Source organism: Pongo pygmaeus, chromosome 12 (assembly GCF_028885625.2).
Source record: "Pongo pygmaeus isolate AG05252 chromosome 12, NHGRI_mPonPyg2-v2.0_pri, whole genome shotgun sequence".
Lineage (NCBI taxonomy): Eukaryota > Metazoa > Chordata > Mammalia > Primates > Hominidae > Pongo > Pongo pygmaeus.
In genome coordinates this window covers 110,859,431-110,884,823 of record NC_072385.2, presented here as the reverse complement: position 1 = coordinate 110,884,823, position 25,393 = coordinate 110,859,431, and the positions used below count along the sequence as shown (strand labels likewise).

At 43.0% G+C, this 25,393-nt stretch overlaps 1 long non-coding RNA gene across 1 annotated transcript in view; it reads right to left on the bottom strand.

Moving 5' to 3' along the window:
* The window catches only part of LOC129030306 (uncharacterized), a 180,332-nt gene that overhangs the window by 38,286 nt on the left and 116,653 nt on the right, over positions 1–25,393 (bottom strand). Inside the window, exon 3 of the long non-coding RNA XR_008500613.1 lies at positions 21,308–21,405. This is a non-coding gene — a long non-coding RNA (uncharacterized LOC129030306). The remainder of the gene's footprint in view (positions 1–21,307; positions 21,406–25,393) is intronic.

Below are 25,393 nucleotides of genomic sequence, written 5' to 3'. Positions count from 1 at the left end.
GGGAGATACATTTTATTCATGAAAAAGTGCATAACTTCAGCATACGGCTTAGTCATTGGTCAGTTTTCATCAATATTAAATAATTATCTGGTATATTTGTTAGAAATAGGTGGGCTTAACACGCACACATGCATGCACACACACATACAATCGTGGCTTAAACCCAGAAGAGTTTATTCTCTAACATAAAATAAGTTCAAAAGTAGAAAGTCCAGATCTGATGTCATCAGAGACCCTCTAAGCTTTTGCATTTTCATTTTAATATGTGACTTTGCTCTTCAAAGTCCAAGGACCCTCCCCAGCAAGAGAGAGAAAAGGGAAAGAAACCAGTGGGGCACATTCCCTGGGTGAGTCAGTCACCTTTAAAGAATTTTCCCTGAAGGTCCACACAACAATATCCTTCTCATTGGCCACTCACGTAGCCATATTGAGCTGCAAGGAAGCTGGGAATCATAATCTTTAGTTGGACACATGCTGCTCCTATTCAAAAGCAGTGCTCTATTAACACGTAAGAAAAGGAAAATGATGATTGTGTAGTGTGGGGAAACTAGGCTTAATCTAACCTCACTGAGGAATGTTGAAGAATGTGACTCATCATATGTGATATGTGCTAGGTACATTGTCAGAGATAGCCACAGGAGACACTCAAGAAGTACTGACTACGCTAAAAATTCCCACACAGAAGACACACTATCCCTGAAATTCTGGGTATCAATCTATGAATTAACTAACACCAAATGTTTGGCTACATGGCCCATGTCTGGGCAGTGTTTGAGCACTTTTAGCTCTGAGAAAAGATATTATCTCACAGACCCATTGACAATGGTGTAATCCTAGAGTCAGAATTGAGGTATTTTCTGTCTGAATATATTAACCAGTCTAGAGACCAGCTCCATCTGTTCAATATCACTTATGGCACAAGTTGTGAGTTGTCTACCATTAGGAAAGAAAGTGAGAGAGAGAAAAAAAGGAGGGCGGGGTTAAGGAAGGAAGGAAGGGAGGGAGGGAGGGAGAGAGGGAGGGAGGGAGGGAGATATTGAGACCCAAGAGCATATGCCAATTCATAAATATAGAATTAGATGATTTTATTTTTAAACCTACATTTTAAACACTAGTGAGTTTGGTTCTCAACCCATGGCATACCTAGGACAGTGCATTGGAACAGGGAGAGGGACCACCACAGGTGACAAAGGCTCTGAAAGCACAGTAGGTGAGGCTGCCCATGCCTGAACAAACAATCCAAGGTTTTGCAAGAGACTAGGAGCATTTTGGAGGAAGGGGTCTGACTCAAATGAACCAAAGGGGGCAATCCAGTCTGGCAAAACTCCACAATGAGCTGGCGTTTCTGCTTAGAGGAAAGGCAGAGGAGAGCAAGAATGGAAGGCAAGGTTTGGAAGGCAGGCCAAGCCGGTAGTGGATGATTTGAACAGAGAGGCCATCTGACAAGGTGTTGTGTGCGGAATTTGGGTGTGGAAGCCCGTGCATCATGAATACAGTAGCGATGGAGGATGCAGGTGATGTGGGGAGCTTCTGGGAGAGGGGAGGCATGAACATCCGACAGCAACCAGGAGCACCATAGCTTCTGAGTGAGGATACCATCAAGGGATGAGACCCTGCCTTGCCTGGGAATTCCAAGGCTTACCAGGCAACTCAGAATGGCAGGGCTGGGAGGAACCTGAGACATCAAAATCCACTTCTAATTTTTCACACACTGCTCTGAGACCTGGCTAGGAGTGGTGGCTGTGGTAGCGGCAGGTCCACACTTTGACAACAGGTGAGCGGGACAGCCACGGCTGCTCCCAGACCCTCGCCTCCCAGCCCAGAAATCTCTCCTGCACTGGGCTGCCTCTCATTCCCTCCCCACCCCCATCCTGTGAAGTGTCCAGCCACTGTCCTGGCCCTGTGTGGGGGTCAGCAGGATTTCTTATGACCCTGTGCCCACCCGGGGAGCTGGCCTCAACCATTTAGCTTTGACTGAAGTGGGTAGTGGGACGCCTGCCGGGCTGGGGAGTTGGGAAGCTTCGCTAATCATGCTTTCAGAGCACTTTGCGATGCAGAGATGAAAGAAGTCTGAGGAGAGCAAAGTACAGCCATTACAATCTCCATCTTCCTAATTGAGGAAAATGAGGTTATTTCCAAATCCTCTGTGATGCGATGGGAAATGTGCTTGATAGGCCCTCACTTACGCCTCTCCCCTACCACGGCTGCTCAGAGCTGAGATAGCCGGAGCGCTATGTGTGCAGAGCACCCAGGTTACAGCCCTGCCACCCAGACATGCCCCAGGTGCCCTGCGTCACTCTTGATGCATCAGCCCCAAGAAGGGTAACCTCAACAAAACATCAAAGTTGGGCACCTTTGCACGGCATGGAAGTCCTCCTCCTCTGCACTGAGTAATTGGAACAAAACGACCCAGGTAGTCTTGCTGTAACATCAAAGCTGCATATAATAACCTCACAGATGAATTTAAGAGTGAATACATTCACAGTCACTGCTCAAGTTTGAAGTATGCTGCAATGTTTTTCAGCTTCAGAACCAAGCAAGAAGAAGAAGAAAAAAAAATCACCTGCCATTGCTTCCTCTATTGGCCCTTCTGGGCTGCAGTGGAAGGTGTGCGTTTATCATCTTTACATAAGAAGTCAGTCTAAGAACAATGACGAGGATAGGAACAACCAAGAATAGGACTGGGGGGGCAGGAGAGAAATCCCAAAGGTAACATATATGTTCATAGAAACCCCAGGCCACCCACAGGCTCTGTGAGGCACAGGGTAACGCTGACCAAAACACCTGCCAGGGTTCCACCATCAAGGTCAGTGGGGAGGCGCGGGTCACTGATCTTGAATGAATGGCTCCCTTTATTTAGGTTAGAAGACTAAAAGTGAGTATATATTTATGAACATTAGCGCTACCAAAGAGAGGAGTTCAGAAATGGTTCACGAGATAGTAGGTTGGTGTGAAAGTAGTAGAAATTTTGCCAAAGTAGTAGAAATTACTTTTGCACCAACCTAATACTGATGGCCCATCACTGTGGGGCAGCTGAAGTCCTGGGACCTTCTAGGAGCAAGTCACAGGCTCCCATTTCTAGGAGGGAACTCAGAGGTCACAGCTAAGGGGACCCAGGACAGGATTGTGACATGCACTGTGGCCAGGAAGTGCCTGTAAAATAGCATCCTCTGGAACAACTGAAGGCAAAGATTCAGGACGTGTCATTTCTCAGTGCTGACCCGCACAGTAACTGCTCTACTCCCTACCTGAGCACATCTAGTCAGGTCCACTTCTCTTGTCCTCACAGCCTAATGAAACTCCCTGGGTCTTCTATTTCTAGTTGATCTTAACTCCCTGGCCCCTAGATCTTGACATGCCCTGTGGTCAGTAGATACATTGCTACCCTTTTGTATAGCCACCACGCTGTGGGACTGCATGTCAGGTTAACGCACTATTTATTCAACCCACTTCACAGCTGAGAAAACGAGAATAAGGATATAACTTCTCCCTTCAGTGAGAGAACATGTAGGTGGCACATTATTGCTATAACAACTGATATGTGCGTCCTCTTCAAAAATCAAGGGGCCTGTAAATATCACCCTCACACTAACTCTGTGAAGCAGCATTCACCCTGAAACCCTGAAACCATGTTGCAGGGCTACACTCCAGCCTGTTCCTAAAACCCACGCCCTTCCTCATTCACCTATGACCCAGTGGCATCATCATCCTTCATTATGGGTCAAATTGTGTCCCCCAAAAAGATGTCGGAGTTCTAACCCCCAGTACCTGTGAATGTGACCTAATTTGGAATGATCAAGTTCAGATGTCATTGGGGTGAACCTCTAATCCATTATGACTAGCATCTTTACAAAAGGGGAGAATTCAAACACAGAGGCTGACATGCTCCAGGGACAACGCCACATGCAGATGAAGTTGGAGACGCAGGGTGGTTGCATCTACAAGCCAAGGAACACCAAAGACCACCAGCAAAACACCGGAAGCAGGGGCTGCCAGGGAGGCCTGGAACAGACACCTCCTTGGAGCCCTCAGAGGGAGCCAACCCTGCCACGGACAGCTTGATCTTGGACTCCTGGACTCCAGAGCTAAGACCATACATTTCTTCTGTTTTTTGTAGTGCCACCACTCAGGTTCTGGTATTCTGTTAGGGCAGCCCTAGAAAACTGAGATGCCTCCTTATATTCACTCCAGTCTTTTTGTCCTCATTGCTCATACTAAGGCAGCAGGTCTTTCCTTAGACCTCCAACCCATCTCTCCAGCTGGCCTCCCTTGCACTGAAAAAGGTAAGAGTGGGCCGGTTTCTGGGGAGGCTTTCATATGCCCTTTTATTCCAGGTCCTGCCCACCCTATACACACACACACACACACACACACACACACACACACATCACTCCCCTAGAATGGAGAGGCAGGGACCAATGGGACCAGAAGGCCTGGGCCAACCTTGGCACATTGGATAGAAGTTGGAAAGTCAGGGGAAGACTTCCTTGCTTTTGTTTTGAGAGAGGATCTCGCTCTATCACCTGGACTGGAGTGCAGTGACACGATCACAGCTCATTGCAGCCTCGACCTCTGGGATTTAAGCAATCTTCCCACCTCAGCCTCCCAAGGAGCTGAGACTACAGGCACACAGCACCACTCCCAGCTAATTTTTGTATTTTTTGTAGAGACAGGGTTTCATGGTGTTGCCCAGGCTGGTCTCGAAATCCTGGACTCAAGTGATTCTCTCACCTCAGCCTCCCAAAGTGCTGAGACTAAGGTGTGAGCCGCCGCGCCCAGTCCCCCTTGTTTCTTGAGGCTTCCCCCTGCCAATATCAGCACCTCCCTTTGTCTCTGGGGTCAGCAGCCAGGCTCCTGAGCCAGCACACTTTTCCATCCCATACCCCACATGTCACCCTGGGGAATCCTTTCTTGTCCCATACCTACCTCATCAAGAGGACAAATTGCTCTAGGCTGCCAAGGCTGGTCATCTCTCCCCACCACCTCCCAGCAAGGAGCTTTGGTTTGAGTGTTTGCTATTAGGTGACTCTGGAAGGCACAGACCTCCTTGTCCCTGTGTTCCTCAAAGGGCCCAACAGAGCATTTCCTGATGCATTGTCTTCCCCTGGGAACTTTTCGCTACTTCACATCCCACTGCCATCACAGAAATTCACTGCTACTTTTCACGGCGACTTTGCCTGGTCCTCATGCCCAAATTTGGAGGCTGTGTGGGAGTGCCTGACTCTCTCGCTGTTGCCCTCTGCTCCAGTTTGGGCATCTTCACTAAGCAAAATAGATGTCCTGTGACATCCTTATAAAGCTCCAAATGAGGCCAAGGCTGCCAGTTCACTAGATAAAGAAGGAGTCAGGACAGGAATGGGACAGTCTGCACAGGCACAAGCTCGTAACCCACCAGTCCTTTTCTGCTAACTGGGCCCCTGCGCCTTGAGCTCTTCTCCTCCCCATCCAAGGATTCCTCTGACATCGTTTGCAGGTCCTCAGGGCCTCAGAGATGGGGAGTTGACTGGCAAGTTCAAACAATGAGAAAAAAAGCATTCCCTTGGATGCAAACAATCAGGCTGAAGAGCTTCTACAAAAGCCCTTGCCATAACATGATTTTTGACCTAGACATTCAGTTTTTAAGTTTTTCTTTTCCCTTAAATTTTGTGCTTTATTGTGACTAGCAAAGCCTTGTTGATTTAACTTTGTGCATTGTTATTTTTCTTACAAAGGGATGATTTTTTAAAAGCTTGTCAGTTAAGTATGATTACATCCTATATAAACCAGAGTTACTTTTCTTCCTACAAATAGATATCTGATTTTAAAATGTGCTTCATAGAAATTCCTGTATAGCCCACTTCTCTCCCATGAAGTGAGGCCTGGAGTTTGATTTACTTTGTGTTCCGTCAGTACCTGGCTCCTGCACATGGGATACCACCACTCACATACACACTGGAATTAAATGAATTAAATGCAGGAGTGGATGATGAAAAAGCTTCTCCAGCAAATGAAGTATTTGGAGATTTATCAACATCTCTAGGGCACTCTGAACCTCTCCAGGTTACCTCTGAAATGCACAGGATTTATAAGGGATTAAGAGAAACCTGAAAATCTTGAAAAATGCAAGAAAACAGTAAATGACTTGAAAACAGGACTCCTAAAAAAAAAAAAAAAAGAAAAGAAAATAGGACTCCTTAAGGTAGGTTAGGAATGTGGTCATGTAACAGGAGACAGTGGAAGAGACAAGAATACTTTAAGGGGCCTTCGAGTCTAGAATGACATCATCTACATCTTATCTTTTCCCACTTTCATCATTAAAACAAAGCAACTACTTCTTCCCCATCAGCCTCTTGCCCCTTGATTTCTACTCAGTGGCTCCCATCCCAACTATGTCAACTTAGTGTTCACCAACTCAGTGATGTATGTCTTGGTAGCTTTTCAGTGGTTCACTGTCTTAATTGTCATAGCACTGTAGAGATGGAAGTGTAGGGAGTTCAGTGGAGCAAGATCAGATAACCAAGTAATAACCACCCAGCCACCTACCAGTCACCCCCATTTCTGCCTAATGCCCCCAAAGCACCCAGCATTGTGGCATTGCCTACATCATCCCCAGTGCAGTCAGGCTTTATGTACCACTACCTTATCCCACACCCCATAATATACACCACATCTGTCCCCCATGTGCTCACTTCTACCAAGAAGACCTTTTCCCTTTCCCCAGCCACATAACGACCTCATCCTGTCAGGTCTAGCTCAAGCTTCTAACTGTCTGTGGGTCCAACTTCCTTCCAGCCCTCAGGGAGCAATCCTTCCTCTAAGTGCCTGCACCAGGTATGCAACAAATTGTTCCCGAAGCACTTGGACTTGGGTGAAAATTGATATTTTCATGTGGATGTACTTTATCCTCACAACTCAAGTGTAGCTTCCCAGAAGTCAATGTGCTGAGCACATAATACTCAGCAAGTATTTACTGATGTGAAGGATTGTGGTCAATCAGTCCCTATCAAGAATACAGTAGGGGGAATTGAAATAGGCTGCATGTGGATGAAACATAAGAAAACAATTCTGTGCATTAGTAGTTGTACTACTTCTGCTGGATCATACTTTTCCAGCATTTTGGCAGATATTCCAACACAAGTATCCAGAGAAGCAGTGCAGAAACTATGTTGGCCTCCATACTAAACTCTTTACCGGGTGCTAGGAATACAAAAGTAGTCCAGATCTCACTCTCACTAATGCATTGTGGCTGACCTTCATCTAGTACCTGTAAGGCAGTAAGGCAGGCCCATCTCACCCACTCTTTCTCAATCACGCTTCTCCCAGAGTTGTCCTAGGTCTTAGGCCTTCCCTGCCTGGAGCTACAGGACTTCCACCCATCTGTATCACAGGCTGTCAGCCCTTGCTGTTTGGTTCCCCACTCCTGGAAGCAGTTGTAACCAGTCCAGGTTGGGCCCAGACACTAGTGTTTTCTAAAAGCCCCCACTTGTTTCTAAAGCGCATCCAAACAGAATTCCTGCACCATACACCGGCCCCACCACCACCACCACAGTCAGGGCAGGGGAGGGCAAAAGCGGCCACACGCCCCTTCCTCTCTGGCCCTTCCCTTTGTTCTACAAAGGCTGGAATTATGGATAGACTCTATGAAATGTTTGTGTGCAACTCTGAGGAATAATAGAGAGGTGGTAAAATGTAAATGAGACACAACGCGATTGTACAAAAATACGAAAGAACTAATAAGCTCTTTACAGGAGTTATTCTCACAACCACACCCCAGTTCCTAGCATTGCTTCCCAGAGGTGAGGTCAGCTAACCCCTTCTTCTGAAAGAGAGTCCCTCTTCTGTCCTTCCATTTTTAACATGCCACACACTTTATCCCTGGAGACTGGGCTCAGCCTTTCATCCAGCCCTTCTGCTCAACGACAATCCTTGAGAATCCACTCTTTCCATGATTTAACTTATTCTGTCTGGAATAACCTCACTGGTGCCTTGAATCAGCCCAGGACTCCCCATGATCATTTCACTTTATAAAGTCCTGGGACTCTCCTTTCCTATGAGACACTTGGGCCAAATCTACAAATACTCTTCCCTGACCGCCATGAGGATCCTCTGTACATCATCACACAAAACAGCTAGAGGGCTTCTCTCCTGCTTCCAGACCACTCCCAGGGGTCTACCAATGCATCCGAAATGACTTGCCAAACAAGTCACCTGCCCTCGAGGGTCACCCTTTTTCACCCAGAAATCCTGAGAACTGTGGTTTATCAGTTCTGGCTGCACATTAGAATCACTTGAGGAGCTTTAAAAAAAAATCTATGTCTGACCCATGAGCTAGTCAAGTAGATGAGAAGCCCTGGAGGTGGAACTCAGGCATGGTTGAGAATCACACTTGCAGATACTTTGAAAGTAAGTTTTCTTACCTTGCAACAGAAATTCATATACAGGACACTTCCCTTCCATTCTCCATAAACAGAATGGGAGACAGCCGGGCGCAGTGGCTCACGCCTATAATCCCACCATTTTGGGAGGCTGAGGCAGGCGGATCACCTGAGGTTGGGAGTTCGAGACCAGCCTGACCAACATGGAGAAATCCTGTCTCTACTAGAAATACAAAATTAGCCGGGTGTGGCGGCGCATGCCTGTAATCCCAGCTACTCGGGAGGCTGAGGCAAAAGAATCGCTTGAACCAGGGAGGCAGAGGTTGCGGTGAGCCGAGATCATGCCATTGCACTCCAGTCTGGGCAACAAGCCTGAAACTCCGTCTCAAAAAAATAAAAATAAAAATAAAAATAAACCAGAATGGGGGACAACATGAGATTTACTTTTTGCCCCTCACGTATTGAGCAAATATCTGGAGGCAGAATAAGTAGATGTGGTATATTTACGTGGTATATTTACATTCCCAGTTATACAAACAGGGTTCAGATGCAATCCTGTTATGGGCTGAATTGCCTCTCTCCAAAATTCATATGTTGAAGTTCTAACCTCAAGTACATCAGAATGGGACTGGTTTGGAGATAGGGCCTTTAAAGAGGTGATTAAGGTTAAATGATGTCATTGCGCTGAGCCCTAACCCTTATAAGAATCAGGTATCCTTATAAGAAGAGGAGATGAGGACAGACACACAAAAAGTGAGGACCGTGTGAAGACACAGCAATAAGACGGCCATCTACCAGCCAAGGAGAGAGATCTCAGGAGAAACCAGTCCTGACACACTTGATCTTGGACTTCGGCCCCCAGAACCGTGAGAAAATAAATTTCCATTGTTTAAGCCACCCAGTCTGTTGTACTTCATTTTGGAAGCCCTAGCCAACTACTACAAGCTCCTTCCTATCTTCAAGGAGCTGGCAGCAAGAGTGTAAAGCCCCAAGAAGACTCACAATGAATGAAAGACAAGACTCAAACCTAGCTCCTGACTCCAGGAGCTAGGAGCACATAAATATCTCTTTCTGTCAGGAACACTTTAGTTGGAGTCTCACTAGAGGCATAAAGAACGAGTCATGTTTCTGAGTCCCCAGGTCACCTACATCCCCAGGGGCCTAAGAACGCTAACTCTGTCCCCAAAAGCTCTTCCCATTCCCTCCTAAGCCCTGGCTGTTCCTGGACCTTGATGTGATGGAGGGCTGCATTCTCCGCCCATGGGAGCCGCCCCTCTCACTCTGCAGAGTCCGTTTCCCATTCAGACTGTATTCAGAAGCTCCCCGTGTGGGGTGTGACATGCTTGAATGCTCTCAATGGAACAGCTTTATCCCAGAGCCTGAAACTGTGACAAAGAGGACACCTTCACCTGTGAATTAGCTTGATTTTTCCAGCTGCTGCTGCTAACTTCTCCATCAGAAGGCCGGCCTCTGTACAAACCACATCTCTGAAAGCTGGAGCAACATTCTCCAGCTAATAGCAGGCTTTTTTTAATTTTAATTTTTATTTTTTTTAACTGTGAAATGTCCTCTTTTAGCGGTAACTTGAAAAATGCCCTTCCAAAGAACTGAGTTGTCAGTATAAACGTCTAAATGGACCTTTATTAGAACCATAAAAAAAGGCTACTTAACATGTAATTGGCCCATTCTTCATGCTTAAATACACTGTTAAAATCGTGCCAATAGCTAACTTTGAAACTCATGGTAAAAGGCAAACGTTTTATCTACAGGCTCCATTTTATAGCCTGGTAAGATGAGATCACATCAATCTTTGTGTCTTTCAAAAGATGATAGATAGAAATTTGCCAGATACCTTTACACCGTTCACTTTTCCCTCTTGGATTTACTGAAATTAGCTAGTGGACAAGTCACTCTAACAAGATCATCCCATAAACACTCGCTCCAAGCAGACTGGAGATATGAACTCAAGTCCCCCTTAGCCCAATGTTGCTCTGCTTCCATTTCCTTCCTTAATCCTAATGCTCATCATACTGTTTATTATCAACCAGTTTATAGATCTCTAGTTAATATTTGCTCAGGGCTTATGCTGATTTCTCAATACATGCAATTTTCTGGTTTCATCTTTATCTTCAAGGATTAGATTGGATCGAGCTGCCTTGTAGTAATTTAGTTTTTATCTTATGCCTTACAGTTTTATGTTCTTGTAATAGCACTTGCTTTTCCTTTTTTATTTAATTAAATATATCTTATTTCACCACTACAGCATTTTTTACCAGTTTATTTATTTAACAGCTGGCAGGGTGCTGGTGTTTTGTAGAGGGAACCACGCTGGGTATTTTTAGACATTCAGAAGTTAGGGAATGCTCCAGCTGAGAAGCGGGAAGAAAAATCTGAACTTGAGAGATGAATGCTCAGAGATTAAACTTGGATTGCTTTGGTTGCATGATAGAGCTCCATAGATTAAGTCCTTAAAACAAAAACAGAAACAAAAACAAACAACAACCAAAACAGTATATTTAAAAGTATGTTCAAGAAAGAAGCTGCAAGACTTGATCCTTGGTCTTCTGAAGAACAGCTGGCTCTTCCCATTGGCTCAGCCAGTACAGAAATACCAGGTGTTGCTAACGCCTTAGGAACACGGATGCACATTCCCCACAGAAGGCTCTAGACCTGCAAGACTTACCAGCCATCTCTGTGCTCAGCTCCATTCAGCAACCCTGTGCATACAAGGTTTGGATCAATACAAGTTGTGTGCAGGAGCATGGTAGCCTCTGGCTAAAGGGTGATCTCGTTGGTTCTAATAAGGACTGAAATGCCAATGATGGGATTCAATACCAATGCTGGGCTCTGCAGCCATCCTTTCACCATGCTGACCTCACTAGGCTCCTTCCAGGCTTGAAACAACAGCAGCAGCATCACAAAACCTTGTAGCTAGCGTGAGTCAAGTGAGGCACCTAGGTGGTAAAATTTAATGAGGAGCTCATATTCAGAGTCAGGCAAAGTTTGCACGACCCTGACAGTAGGTGTCTTCATCAATTTTATACATTAGACACCCTGCTTAACTCACCCCAGTGCTAGCTCTGTGGTACCTTCCTGGAAATATTCCCTCTTCAGGCCACTACTGCACCACAAAGGCCCAGCTAGAATGCAGCCACCCACCCTAGGTTTCTTGCACCTGCACCTGGGATCATTTGGAACCATCAGCCAGAAAACTTTCCTCCATCCTGACCAGGATACCTCTATTCCATGCCCTTCCCTAAGAGAAGCACTATCACACTTCTCACGTTACCAGTGGGAAAAACATTGGAAGAGTCTCCAGTATTTCCCACTCATCCAGTTGGACCATCAAATGTTACTGATCCTTCTTCTGTGGTATCTCCCCTTCTTTCTAGAGTCACAGCTTTAAATCAAGCTGGCATCATCTCACAACTGGATTATTGTACCAATTTCCTAAAGGGCTCCATGCCTCCAGGCCTACCCACCCCCAGGGCATCCTCTACAGAACAGCAAAGTGTAGTCCTTGAACCAGCAGCATCAACATTACTTGGACACATCATAGCAATGTAAATTCTCAGGCCCCATCCCAGAACTACTAAATCAGAAATTCTAGAGGTAGAGTTCAGCACCCATGTTTCAGCCTGCCTTCCAGATAATCCTGATGCTCAATAAAGTTTAAGAACCACGGCTCTATAGTATACAACTTAAGCCAAAGTCCATGCTACCTTCTAGCTTAAAAATTCTTCATTGTCCCCCTTAAGGTGATGTTCAAACTTGCTAGCCTAGCTCTCCACGTACTTTGCAATATATCCTCATTCTACATCTCTGGTCACATTGCTTACTGCTCCCTGACCCATATCTCAAGCCCAGCCACGCTGCTCTCCAGACTGAACCCCAGAGTGGGGCAGCTTCCTCCTTAGCTACCTCCAGGAATAACATCCATGTGTCCAAGAACTGTATTATTATCCTGTTGAAAGCACACCCACAGCAGGGTTGACCATCCTGAGGATGGATTCACCATGCAGAGGCAGTAGACAAGGCTGACAGTGGAAGGAGAATGGCCATGTGCTGACTGCCTGCTACTGGCTGACCCTGTAGTGGGTCAACTTCCCTACAATGTCTCATTGAATACCTACAAAAAATTTTTAAAAACCTGTGAAGGGCTGATGGAGACAGGAGGTAAGTATACCCAAGCCCAAAAGCAAATGTGAGCAGGAAGACCTTCCTGGAATCAAAAGTAGAATAAGAACAGCTGTAAAAAGACAAAAAAAGCCCACTGCCTTTCTTCAGGGCCCCTCTAGGGTCCTGGAGCCCAACAACCAGCCCAGGGTCCATCCTCTGAAAGCCTCGATGCATTTTCTCCCTTTGCTGAAGCAAGGGAGAAAGACAACAAAGAGCTTCTCTCTTTGTTGAAGCAAGAAATCCAAAGGCCACTTGTTGCAAGCCCTTGATCCAAAGACCCAGCAGTACTGTTTTTGCTGAGTCAGGATAAACAGAACCAGTCACAGAAAGAACATGGGGACATCAGGGCCTGTAAGTGAGCACAGAGTTCAATGCTGGGAGCCCAGGTCTCCCAGCCACAGATCTGTCATTCACCAGGTTGGAGACAACATCCAGCCCCAACGCATGCCCATATCCCAGGGTCTAGACTTCTTTTGCTGAGTTTATGCATAATGAGGTCACCGAATCAACCTCTCTCTAAAGGCCCATCTGACATATGTGAGCACAGCATACTGGAGAGGCAAATCCCCTCTGTCACCAGGCATGATAAAGTGGTCACCTGAAGTTTCAGTGTCTACAGAGAAACTGCTATTAAACCAATTTCCAAGTCCCAGATGGGGTCCCTGCTAGGGACCACCATCCTTCCCTGCTGGGGTTCAGCATCAACTCCTCCTCTTGGGGCGATGCAGGGAGAGGGCCGCTTTTGAACTTTTTCTCTGATAGTCTGAGGTTTTCAAGGGTGTTCTGCCTTTCAGATTTATTTCAGCAAGTTGCTGTTAATTGTGTTTTCAATTAGTTATGTTTAAAACATCTTGAGATTTGGGCAACTGAAATTGCAGTGCATCAATAATTATTAAACAGAGGTTCTAATCCATTATTTATTGAATAAATTTTTAATACTAATGCAGAATCCATTGTCACTGACACCATGAGTTTGGCCATTAAGAAAAAAAGCTGACGAAAGGAAACTGAAGCTCCAGGATTCTTAAATGAAGGCCTGTGGAGCAGAGCTTCCTGGAGAACAGATTGGCAGCTGTTTCTCTGTTATGTCTGTTTAATCAAGGCTTTGTTGCCTAGGGGAAGGGAGGGGAGTTCCCACATAGTAGGTACTCAGTAAATGTTTGTACAGGGAGCGAATGAATGCATGAATAAATAAATGAATTTAAGAATAATTAAACCAGGAGAGATTCTTTTTTAAAGATCTAAGCTCCTTTCTATTTTAACCATTAACAAATACTTACAGAGCATTCAGCTTGGTACTGAAGTGTCTGTGATGGATAAGACAGTAATCCCTTCCCTCTCAGTCTGACAGATCATCATAATACACATTTAAATATAATTATGATAAAATGTGGTAATCCAAGGTGGCACGGAAGCCCACGTGAGGGGGTGACCCTGGTTGGAGCAGTCAGAGAAGGCTTTGCTGAGGAAATAATGCTAGGTCTCAGAGGCCGAATTTTCCAGATGTAGAAATGAGGAAAGGGTAAGACAGCATATTTGGGGGCACAGGCAAAGACAGCATGACACATAGGCGGCACATTCAAAATCATCCAGAATTGGCTCGGGCATGAGGAAGCAAGGCTGGAAAGGTAGATGGGAGCAAGAAGGTGAGGACTTCACGAGCCATGGTTAGAAGCTTGGTTTTCATTCTACAGACAAATCCACCAGCAGGGGATAAAGCAAGGGACTGATGAGAGATTTTTCTTTCAGGCCAGCACATCAACTTATATTCTACTGAATAACCTCAGCAACCTGCTGGCTAAGCTTTGCCAAAGTTGCAGCAATGCAGGGGAAGAAATGGCAGGATTAAGTTATTTCATAGCTAGAAGCGTGAAACACATCCCAACTCTAGGTAGAAGGTAAGCAAAGTGAAAGAAAGAGCCAGAGATGCCCTAGTGTTTTGGCTATGCTGGTTTTGAGGAAGGAGGGTTAGGCTGATTGCATGTGGTGAGGTGGGGGGCAGTGGTGACAGAGATGAAGAAAAGTTTTAGAGCAATAAATTTGAAGTACCTGTGGGCTACACAGGTTAATATTCAGCACACAATTAGATATGCCAGTCCAGAGATCTGCAAAAAATACAGATTGAGTTATAGATGGGGAGTAATTCATAGAAGGTAGTCACTTCGAGCATTTGTTCAGAATATACTATGCCCAACACTTGGGTAAATAAACCTTATGCTATGGAGAGCCATTAAAAATGATTTCCAATAGAATTTTAAAAAATAAAATCTAATTAAACACGGGGAGAGTCTACTATTTCTATTTAGGGCAAGGAAATGAACACAATGAGAAAGTAAAGCAGTGGAATGAACAAGAGACCTTTGGGATTCTCTCCAGTCTTGAACTCAACCCAAAACTCATGCATTGATCAATCAATATTACAAAGCACCACCTCTAAACCTGGAGGAATCCAGAAACATGAAAGTGACATCATGCAACCCCTCTTAGCCTCAACATCCCTCAGAAGCTTTGATCCCCACCTTAACTCTCTGTCCTGACCTTTTTCCAAAATCTTCTCTAGCCACTGCAGACTGAAGAGTCTCTACTCCTCTGAGCACCTTTAACCTTGCCAAGCTCTCGCCCACATGTGGCCTGGGGATTTTTAACTTGTCCTGCTCACGCAGGTATTCCCACATACTACCCCTATGCAGCTTGGACTTCTGGAAGGCCACAGCCCATCCCCACCCCACTCACAGACTCCAGCATGGCTCAGCACAGAATTAAGCATGTAGCATTTTGCTCTGCTCATTTCTGGTTCCCTGGGAGCCTCCACTCCACCACTGCTGCCCCACCTCCAGCGTGCTCAGCTTGGCCAATACGAAAATGAGTACACATTAGGTGCTCAGTGAAGACCTAGGTATAATGGCCCATTTGATCTATGTCCTAACACTTCCTCTTTCAAGTTCACAACAGCCCTGGGATTCAGAAAGTCTCAAGCATCCCTCCATCACCAGCAGGACTCTGAACCCTTGGTTCATGCAGCCTTGCCAGCTGGAGAGAGGAGGGGTCAGTGAAATGGGTTAGATCCAGCCTGCCTCTGCCTACGCTCCCAGAGGCCTTCCTGGAAATACTTTGGAATCCCTAAGAACAGATACCCAAAACCTATAAGTCACAGCCTATAAGTCACAGTCTCCATGCTGGGGAAGGTGTAAATGAGAGCTATAGCATCCAAGACGGGAGGTGGCCACATCCACCTGTAGTTGAGAGGCCTCTGGGCCAGCGGACTCTGAAGTGAGGTCTGTAGGAGTGAGCAAACCAGGGACACAAAGAAGGATGTGGAGTGGTAAGAAGTGAACCACACCAGGAGGCCGTCTCTGTCCTTCCAGGCAAAACCCACCACTCCCTTTATCTTCTCACACATTTTCTAGCCATCTGCTTGTTTTTCTATCTGCTTCCTAGGTATCAGTTCCTTGAGGCTAAGAACCTGAATTTTTCACCTTTTCATTTTCCATAATGCCTAGCAAAGGGCATGGCACATGGTAAACGCTCAGTGAATTGTTGTTGAATAAACAAATAGATGAACCCTACTTTTGAAGACACTATAATTGCATGATTTTTAAATTGTGTCTGCTCTTTGGGTCAGTGTATTTCAGGAGAGACCAATAATCCATTAATAACATTTGGATTTTAGGAAAAAATCTGTTTAAAGGAAAATGTTGTACCTTGTAAATATTCTGTGTTCTCAGGGAAAAGAAAGTCGGGGGGAAAAACTGCAAACAGCCTACTCCAGAACAATTGAATTGAGGCCAGGAAATTAAAATTAGAATGAATTTAGCATTGGTGTTGTTATAACCAATTATCAGGAAGATTCTTTTTACAATTTTTTATGAGATGGAGGGAGGAAGGAGTGGTAGGCTTCATTGAAATTATACCAGCCAATGAATGGCAGGATTAGAATATTCTTTTTTTAGCTAGTGGATGTAGTAACGTCATCCTACAGAGAGGCAGACCATGTCATGTTTGATGAATAAATCTAATGACTTTTTAAATAATGACAACAACATAAACAATAAAATATGTAATGTTCTTAAAGATTACTTTATCTAATTTGACTTACACACAATCCTGCAAGTACCACTACTATTGTCCCTTTCTAAAGATGACAAGTTGAAGGTCCAAAAGTTAACCAGTATTAGATCTGGGACTCAAACATGTGCCTTTGGACTTTGATCCTGTGATTTTCTTCTCTGTGATAACTTTCTGGATAACTTTCTGATAGAAAATTCCCTGGAGGTCTAGGAAATGGTAAAGGTTCTTCCTGCTAGATAAAAGCTTAGAGGACTGAAGTCCCAGCTCACACAGAAAAGCAGAGTTATGGAGGCACTTGGGTCTCATCTATCCACTTGGGACTTGAATCCCATAATTAGCAGCCTGAAACATCCGCCTTTTCCCAGGCATGGACTCATGGTGAAGCTGGCCCTACTTAGGAGCCACAGAGGGGTTCAGTCTGGAACAGGGCTTCCTGATGGAGCCATCAGAGGGTGGTTCATAGCCAGGACTCAAGTATCAGAGAGGGAACCTCACTTCCGAAAATATGAAACCTACAAGGGGCAATGCCAATGGCTTATCCCTGGATCACACCTGCAGCCCTGTGACCCCCTGCTCTCCTAGCCTGCTGCTGTACCAACTTCCTCACTGTAAAGTGGGGAAGGAAAACTGTCACAGCACAGGCTTGTTGTGAGCCCATGCTGGAAAAAAGCAGCATGAACAAGCACTTGTTAGTGCAAGTCACACTGTCCTGGGAAGACAAGTCTGAAGACTGTCACACCCCTGCCTCTTTCCTCCTTACAGCTGACCTTGAACCCCAGTGACAGCGTGGGAGGGAAGGCAAAGATCAGGGACTTGGGATGCTCTCCAGCCTCACATCAAGCTTCCATCCTTGCTCTGTTCAACCTGCAAGTGGTTCCTAAGCAGGAAGCAGATCTGCCTGCTTGTGCTGCTTGCATTTATGTTGTTCCACTTCTAATCAGGCCCATCCTGCCCTATTACAGACAATAGAATTGTGTTTTAAATGAAAGCGCATCTCTTTTCCCCTGACTATACTAAGCCTCTTCATTTCTCTTTGCCTCCTCTGCATTTAGTAACTTAAGTCTGCTTGGAGCTAAATGACCCAGTTAATACAGCCTAGATGGCTGACTGTCCTGTGCTCACTTAGGAGTGGCCCTCACAACACAGAGGCTATTACACATTGCATCAGTTTTTATTCTGTTTGTAGTTTACATCTCTAGACTGGGAACCCAAGAGACTGGTGGGTCTGGATCCCCAAGGGGAGCCAGCATCACCTTAAATATGACCTCACTTGTCAAACGATCCACTTCCCCACAGGCTGGGATGGATGAGCAAGAGGTTTATCTTGTTTATTAAAGGAGCAATACTTTATCTTTTGGAAAAACACACTGAAATACTTATAGGTGAAATTACTTGATTTATGGGATTTCCTTCAAAATAATAGGAAAGGAAGGAAGTGTGCCCAGGGCATTGGTGCGTGGATGGGGCAGGCTTGTCTTAGGTAAATCACCATCGAGACTGGGTGATGAGAACAAAGGTGTTCAGTTAAAGATTCCGTCTACCTGCGCATCTGCTTACAATTTCCCACAAGAAAAGGCCACTGTTTAAACAGCAAGGTTTAAATCTGAAAAGCTGGAGTAAATAGTTCTTTAAAAGTACATTTTTAATTAAATAGAATTTCAAGATGTGCTTGGTGTCGCTCTCTATCTTGGATGGTTCTATATTCCTTGTTTAACCTGGTTTTTATTTCCATTCTTAATCAGAGGACTTTCTTCTAATCTATCCTAAATCTTTATTTCAAAAACAGTCCCTCCAGAGCAGCCCCCAAATTGCAAGCCAGATTCACATCCAAAGCTGTTTTGGCAGCTTGTCTGCCCGCTTTGTCTAGCCTCACCACGAGCAGATTGTTTTCCTCAAAGGCCAATTTAGATCACCAGCGACCCCACCATTTTCTCTAGTTCATTTTCACCAGGTTGTGCTGCACCTCCCTGCTCAGGAAAAAGCAGAAAAAGAGAAAAGCAGTGATCACAGTCATGCTTGTGACTTTAGTCTCCTCTGGAAAAGGTTTTAATTGACTGGAAAAACATAAGAATCTTCTTCTCCACTGACCCACACCTGCATATAAACTGCTGTTTGGACCCTGGGGCCATTTCTCTGGTACTTCTGTTTACCAGCCCACAATATACCCAAATTATAGGGCTACATCTAAGAGAAAGGAGCATCCTCACAAGCCAAGTATGGCAAACCTGATTCTATTAAATCACAGACAAGGCCTCTCCACCTCTCTGCCTTTTTCTCTCTAAACCTAGCTAACTGCTTAATCCCATTCAATCTCTGCCCACAGCTACAGTTTTGATATCTTCCTGTTCTGACTCTAGCACTTTCCAGCCATGAGAGTGTCACCTTTCAGATAGCCCATGCCTTTCCAACAAGAATAATCTTTCTAAAACCAATTTGTATACAAATTAACTGAAACTTTGGCCAAAGAAATGCATGCATGTGTAGGCATACAAACTGCATTGCCTTGGAAGACTGTGCCTAGTTTCCACCCACTCACACTCAGTATCAGCACTGATAACCTTCAGCCCAGCCACTTGGAGCACCATACCTGATGCCACCCTGAGCATCATGAGCTGGCACAACTCAGGAGCAACTACCGTAAAAACAGGCTTCGTTTCTTTGCCCTCTTTCTTCATGTCTCACTGAAGATGACAATTGACTCTCAGAGGTGTTTAATGGGGGAAATAACTCACCCTGTGCCCAGTGTGCTCCAAACCAGCCAAAGCAATGGTGGAGAAGGAATATTTTTGGAACAGAGAAAGCAAGACACAGAGGGCTGCACCCCTCCAGGAATAATTTCTCCCCTGATAGATATCTTCTCCTTCTTCTCCCTTGCAAGGCGCCTATTACCTGGTTAGTTGATCAAAGTGTCAAGTGGAGAAGCCAGAAATAATTGACAGAAATATGGGGAACCCCTGGCCTTTACTACATCCTCATCCAGGAAAGAAAAACCTCCTGTCCACAGCAGCACCCGAGTGGATCATGGTCAGTACAACTGTGTGGGAGTACATTCACACATGCTGATTTTCTGAACAGGAAACAGCTTCCTGATATTTCTTCCAAACATGCTTTCTATACTACGTTCTACATCCACCTGGCACAATGACAGGTTCAGGCAAACAAGAAGAAACATGGCCAATCACGACTCCATTTGGTCTCTCCCTCAGCCCCCAAGATTCACTCACTCTAACTTAGTAAGAGCCCCTGTCATAGATTCCACAAAACAAATCTTTAGGACATAAGCCTTGATGTCAGTAAGCAGGGGACAATTAGACTTCTAGTAAATCTAGGTTTCTACCCAAAAAGTGAATGCATGCTGTTGGCAATATGCTTTGGCAACTTCCAAGTCCTTCATCCTCACTGAAGGAGTCGGGCCACTTTTCCCAAGCTCAGCTGCAACAGACAAGGTGAGCTTTCCCATACCTTTCACTTTTATACTAAACCAACCGCATTTGCAGTACTCACTTGCCTCCAAACAACTGAAGCCACTTCAGTCTGCTGGTCTTTGGGGACAGGGACATGTAAGCAATCTAGTGAGCAAGGCTTCTTACAGAAAGGGAAAGCAACATGACTACAAAGAATTGCCAACCAGTGTATCCAGGACATAACTTCAGTGACAAACCCCCTGCTCCTAAGAGGGCTTTACCTGGTGAAGGAAGTTGGACTTTTTTTCCTATATATTTTTAAAGATGAGGCAACTGAGATTCAAAAAAGTAAATAATTGTAAAGTTTTAAAAATAGATCTCAGCAGAGGGCTTGCAACATAGTAGGCATTCAATAAATATTTAATTAATTGGCTAATGAAAATAAGACAATCAGAAAGTTCTATCAGCCCTTGCCCTCTTCTTTGCATCTCCTCTTTTCGAAGGGCGCTAACCTCTAAATGTAGGATATGGTCACAGGGAAATTCTTTTTATCATGACTTTATCTGATTTCAAAAGAGATCCTACTTGTTTTGAAAAACCATCTGAAGTATGTTCAGATTCTATCCCAGAAAAAGCTTCCCCATTCTCAACTCTGCTGGTTATAGCCTGGTCCTAACCAGAGCCTTGCACAGGGCCTTTTTAAAATAAGGATCCTAAGTTTCTGATAGGGATGTGTCCTTTGATGTTCACTTTCTTCCAGCTAAGCACCCAGCCAGTTACAAAGGCAAATTTGCTACATGTTTCTCCCACCTAATGAAAGTGAGCTTAACAGAGAACAGACTACCAGTACCTGCCATCACTATTGCATTCAGAGAGAGAATCAGATACAGTACCTCATAGGTGTATGCCTAAATTGGAGATTAAAGACAGGTCCCCAAGCTACTGAAATTATTATTAAGTTTGGCACTGATTCCAGTTTAGCCCCAGCCCCCAGCACCACCAAAGCCCTCACTTTTAGGGAGTGTCTCAAGAGAGATGGGAAACCTGGCTGTTTCTGATGTTCAGAACCTGAGTGTCACTATTCACATTGAGTGTCTTGGTAAGATAGCTGAAATGTCACCTCATTGCTACATGGTGGCTTTATTTTTTTCAAGGAATACTCCCATTATGTTATCAGACACTTGTGACCCCCTGTGAGGAGGGTGGGATGGGGATTAGTGGCATCCTCACCGTGTATGTTGCAATCCTGAATCATTCAGCATCATTCTGCAAGTCACCTGCAGTCAAACATGAGTCACTCACAGAGGCATTTCCAAATCCCAGCGTTGCCTCCACCTCTTCCTGCTGAGACCACTCTGTCACTCACTGCCACTGATTCACTCCTCCAGGCCCCCTGCAAACTGAGAGATAAGTAAAATTTGCCTTTATTTTCCCACTTTTCTCTTTTCACTGTGCTCCCAGAAATGGTGTGGAACTCACAGCAATGAGGCCAGTTCTGCAGCCTGCCACCTGAGCTGTCTGGGGAGAGTACCCTGTAATGCATTCATAGATTAATTTGGAGCAGAATTACGTTCATAATGAGTGACTCACTCATATATAGTGTGCTTTTTTTAAAGTCTTTTTATATGTCCTTTGATAGAATTTTTCATTTGTCTTTTATGCATTCTTCATCTGATTTTTATATATGTTATACTTTTGTTGATATTGCAAATGACATTTTATATTCTATTAGATCTTCAAGTACATTATGTCTAATGTAGAGGGATATTACATATTTTATGTCTATCTTTTTTCTGGAAATATAAACCAGAATCTTATTGGTTGTTATAGTTTTTTGGTTCAGATACTTTTTCTAAGAAAATGATAGCAATTTTGTGTTTTTCCTTTTGATGTGTGTGTATGTGTGTGTGTGTGTGTGTGTGTGTGTGTACCTTTGTGTGTATGTGGTAATGTATCAGCCAGGACCTCCCTAACTATGTAAACTGTAATGTTGATAGTGGGCATCTTGTCTTATTTGCAATCTTAAAGGGAGTGAGTATAAAAGGAGGCAAATATTGGATGTTTGTTGTAGGTGTTTAGTATAAGACTTTTACCAAATTGAAGAAATTTCTATTTTTTCTAGTTTTCCAAGAGAGTTGTTATCATAAACAAGTATTGGATTTTTATCCATTGTTATCATAAACAAGCATTATCAAAATGCTTTTTCCTGCATTTTAAAAATAATATTGTGATTCCTTTTTTAAAAAATAACGTGGAAAAATACAGATTTTCTGATGTAATATCTGCTTTAAAATATGCGAGTTAAATATCAGGGGTCCTAGGACATCTGCTTCCAGCTAGGATGCTAGGATAGAGTTGTGTAAGCAGACCAATGTTCCTGCTGAACAGCTAGAAAAGTTAGGAAAAAATACCAAGAAATAAATCAATTTAGGACTTGAGGAGCCAAAATCTCTGAGCAAAGAGAAGCAGACAGAGGTTAGCTGGCCACGTTTCCACTAGGAGAAATAGCCAATTCTTGACACACATACCTGGCAGAGAACCACTGATAAAAAGCACAGAAAACAGTAGAGGTTTTGGCAATCTCGTGGGGCTGAGTGGATAAAAATTGAAGAAAGGTAGAAAGTAAATGGGTTGAAAAAGATAAACCCGGAAAATACCAACTAAGAGAAGGCTGATATCCCCTATATCAGATATCAACATCTACTATAAAGCTACAGTAATTAAGACAGACAGTGTAGTATCAGCATAAGGGTAGACAGATCAATGGAACAAAATAGAAAATCCAGAAGCTGACTCACATAGAGTCACTTGGCTTATGACAAAAATACCACTGCAGTGCAGAAGAAAAATATTGATCTTTTAACAAATTGTACTGGATCAATTGTATCTCCATATAGAAAAAAGTGAATCCTAAACCCTACCTCATACTACACACAAAAAAAAATCAGATGGATTGTAGAACCAGATATGAATTATGAAACAACACTCTTAGAAGAAAACAGGAGAATATTTTCATGACCTTGAAACAGACAAAGCTTTTCTAAACAGGACATTTATTTAAGGCTTCTTTAATTTCTTTCAAAATATTTTGTAACTTGCAGAGTATACATTGTGCATTTCATTTGTTAATTTATAATTATTTTCTTTTTGATGCCACTGCAATAAATTGTATATTTCACTTTTGGAGGGTTCATCACTGGATTATGAAAATACAATTGTCTTTTCATATGTATCTTATACTCTGCAAGCTTGCTGAACTCATTTATGGGTTCCAAGAGTTTTTTAGTGGATTCCTTAGGATTTCATATATACAGGATTATGTTGGCTGCTAATAGAGATAGTTTTACTTTTTCCTTTACAATCTGGATGTCTTTTCACTTTCTTGAATAATTGTCCAATCTAGAATTCAACAATGTTGAGTAGAAGTGATCAGAGTGGACATCCTCATTTTGTTGTTGATTTTAGGGAGAAAGCATTTAGTCTTTCACCATTAATTATGATATTGCCTATGGATTTTTAATAAATGACCTCTATCAGATTGAGGAAATTCCTTCTATTCCTAGATTATTGAATATTTTATGAAATTGTGCTAATTTTGTCAAATGCTTTTCCTGAAATTATTAAGATAACTACGTGGTTTGTCTTTTATTCTATTGATATGGTGTATTATATTAATCGGTTTTCATATGTTGAGCCAACCTTGCATTCTTCAGATAAATCCCATTTGGTCATGGTATATAATCCATTCTATATGTTGCTGGACCAGGTCTTTCAGTATTTCAGTGAGGATTTTGCCTCTGTATTCATAAGGAATGTTCATTGGTAGTTTTATTTTTTTTGTGATGTCTTTGTCTGGTTTTGATATCAAGATAATACTGGCCTAATAGGATGACTTGAGAAACGTTCCCTTACCTTTTCTGGAAAAGTTTGTAAAGAATTAGTATGACTTCTTCTCACCAGTGAAGCAATTTGGGCCAGGACTTTTCTTTGTAGTTTTGTATGTACTATTTCAATCTCTTTGCCTGTTAGAAGTCTGTTCACATTTTCTATTTCTTGTTGAGTCAATTTGATAATATGTGTCCAAGAATTTGTCCATTTTATTAAAATTATTTAATATCTAAATTGCTATGCAAACGTGCATAGTGTTCTAATTCTTTTGATTTTTGTAAGGTCAGTAGCAATGTCCCCTCCTTCATGCTTGATTTTAATAATTTGAGTCTTTCCTTTTTCTTGGTCAGTTTAGCTAAAGATTTGTCAATTTTCTTGATATTTTCAAAGAAATAGCTTTTGCTTTTGCTTATGTTCTCTATTGTTTTTATATTCTCTATTTCATTAATTTCTGTTATTTTTATTTTCTTCCTTGTGTCTGCTGTAGGTTTGGTGTGCTCCTTTTTTTCACTGTTTTAAGATGAAAGGTTAGGTTATTGATTTGAGATCTTCTTCTTTAATACAATTTTTTAAAGCTACACATTTTCCTCTAAACACTGCTTTAAGATTTTTTATGTGTGTTTTCACTTTCCTTCATCTCAAAATATTTTCCAATTTCTCTTTTGATTTTTTTGACCCATTGTTTATTTAGAAGTGGATTGTTCAATTTCTCTATATTTATGATATTTTGCTATTATTATTTCATTCTATTGTGATCAGAGAGCATACTTTCTATAATTCTAATTCTTTTAAATGTATCAAGTCTTATTCATGGCTTACCATATGGTCTATCCTAGAGAACGTTCTATGTTCATCTGAGAATAATTTGTATTTGCCTCTTTTGGGGTGGAGTATTCTATAGAGGTCTGTTAGGACTACTTGATTTATAGTATTGTTCAAGTCTTATCTTTTCTTGTTAATCTTCTGCCTAGTTGTTCTATCCATCATTGAAGCAGAATATTAAAGCCTCCAACTACTGTTTTTTGTATTGCCTACTATCACTGCAATTCTGACAGTTTTTGCTTCAAGTACTTGGAGGCACTGTTAGTTGTACATATGGTAATTGTTATATCATCATAATAGATAAACACTCCTCTTATCATTATAAAATCTTCCTGTTTATGTCTATTAACTTGATTTCTGCTTTTTGTCTATTTTGTCTGAAGTTAGTACTGCCACTCCTGGTTTCTTATGTTGATGTTCACATGATAGATCCTTTCCTATCCTTTTCCATTCAGCCTATTTGTATCTTTGAATTTAAAATGTTTACTCTGTAGACATCATATAGTTGAATCATGGTTTTTGTTTTTAGCCCAATTTGACAATCTCTACCTTTTGATTGGGTTGTTTAATCTGTTTACATTTAATGCTATTATTGTTATACTTGAATTCATGGCTGCCATTATAACTTTGTTTTCTATATGTCTCTAACTTTTTGTTTCTCTATTCCTCCTTTACTGC